The sequence below is a fragment of the Lactuca virosa genome, chromosome 5, assembly GCF_052849685.1.
Source record: "Lactuca virosa cultivar CGN04683 chromosome 5, Lactuca_virosa_CGN04683_v6, whole genome shotgun sequence".
NCBI lineage: Eukaryota > Viridiplantae > Streptophyta > Magnoliopsida > Asterales > Asteraceae > Lactuca > Lactuca virosa.
Genome location: NC_136430.1, coordinates 94,381,905 through 94,384,195, shown reverse-complemented (window position 1 = coordinate 94,384,195; position 2,291 = coordinate 94,381,905).

Here is a 2,291-nt window from a genome sequence, read left to right as displayed (position 1 = left end):
TCCATTAAGCCATCATACCATGGAATCAACATAGGTCATAAATTCAGTCCACTGGTCCACACGCGGGTCCCGATAGGTCCAAACCAATATTCTCTAAAATTAGGGTGTTTTCTAAACCCTAATTAGGGTTTTGAAGCCCAATAACGAACTAGCCCAGTCCAAAGTTAAGTGCTTAGGTCCATTAGGGTTCTACTAGGCCAGGCACCACCCACTGCCACCTCGGGCGGTGGTGATCGACGGTGGCTCATGGTGGCAGGCGGTGGCAGCCACCATTTCTAATGGTGGTGGTGGTGGTTCCTGCCCAAAAATCACACATACTACTTCACACATGATAAACACACACACACACACAGCCACCTCCTATGGTAGCTGGTGGAAAAAAGTGTGGCAGAAAACGGTGGCAGCCACCACCATGAGGTGGTGGCAGTGGGTCTCTAGCCAAAAACACACGCATGTCCACGCATTCGACTCATACAACACCCAAACACAACCCAACATGCTCAGATCACGGTTCAAGACTGAAAAAAAATGTACCTACAAACGGCCATACTCGTGGTTGCATATGGCAGTCGGAGGAGAAGGGCGCCACCGTGACTGCTGCTCGGAGTAGAGATGGTGATGGCAGCATAGCGACAGAATAGGCGGAGGGAGGAGGATAACCGCATCTGAGAACTGAGGGTTGAGTCCTTACCGTCGAACGACAACAAAAGCCACGCGTCATAGCTCCGGTGACCCACACGACGTCCAACGATGCTCACGACGTCTGACAGTTATAACGATGCTCCGACGTCGAAATAGCGGCGGCAACGGGCTCGTCTGGTAGGAAAGGCGAACGGGAGAAATGGTGGCGGCTGAAGGAGTCATGCATGGCGGCGGCTGCAAACTGCCTAGGTTTAGGGTTTCCTTATGCGACGAGGGGGAAAGCACGGGTTTAACCCCGTGTCCATTCAAAATTTTGCACATTTTACATGCTTGGTCCCTCCCCCTTAGGATCTTTTCCAAATTACACCTAATATTTACCATTCAGCCCCTCTCTTCAAGATTTGCTTTCAATTTAAGTCCAAATTTTAGCTTTTAGCCCTTGCCCTCAGAAATCTTTACAAATTTAAGGGATAATGACTTAAAAGGGTAACATATTATTCATTTTGTACACATTTGGTCACTGAGTTTTTTTTTCGTCCACATTTACCCCTTAAACTTGTTAAACTGTACACATTTAGTCCTTATGACCTGTTACTCCATTTTAGCCGGGAAAAATAACTTGATAGGGTAATATATTTTTCATTTTGTACACATTTAGTCCTTAATATTTTTGTACATATTTAGTCCTTAACATTTTTTTTTGTTTCAAAATAAGTCATTTTCTTGCACTCATTCAGTACTTATTAATGATTTCTTTAGGTTTTTTTCACGACATCTTACGTGAGATAATCATTGATGAGGTGCTTGGGTTTGTTGATGCTTATGTCCAATGCGATCTCGACTGCTTGGTTGCGTAAGTCTTGTGGTTTGGCTTAGGTCTTGTATTTTGAACATCGTAACTTCTTCATACGATATCAGATTTTAAGGATCTTTATCCACGTGTTCATTTTTTGAGTCTACTACAACTTTCATTAAGATTACTCCCGTTAAAATGTAATATATTTTTACTAACGATTTTTTAAAAAACATACATACATGCATTCATAAAAAACGTATGGACAGGGGAAGACGCAGTAATACATAGTATGTGTTGCCGAGATGAAATAGGTGTTGCCGATACATGGAAAATAGGTATAAACGTAAAAAAAAGCGAAAAATTTTCCACTGCGAACAGAAAAAATAGGTGTTGTCGGTGCAACACCGGGACCATACTAAATCCGCCACCGCGTATGGATATAAAAATCGTAAGTAAAAATATATTATTTTTTAATGGGAGTAATCTAAATGAAAGTTGTAGTAGACTAAAAGACGAACGCATGAATATAAAGATCGTTAAAATCCGAGATCATATGAAGAAGTTATGACGTTCAGAATACATGACCTAAGCAACCAAATAGTCAAGATCGCGATGGATATACGCATCAAAAGCCCCATACACCTCATTAATGAATGTCCCACGTAAGATTTCGTGAGAAAAAACTAAAAAATCATTCATAAGTACTGAATGAGTACAAAAAAAATGACTTATTTTGCAAAAAAAAAAGGACTAAATGTGTACAAAGTGAGAAATATATTACCCTATTAAGTCATTTTTACCGGGTAACCTGTAGTAGCCGGTCATAAGGACTGAATGTATACAGTTTAACAAG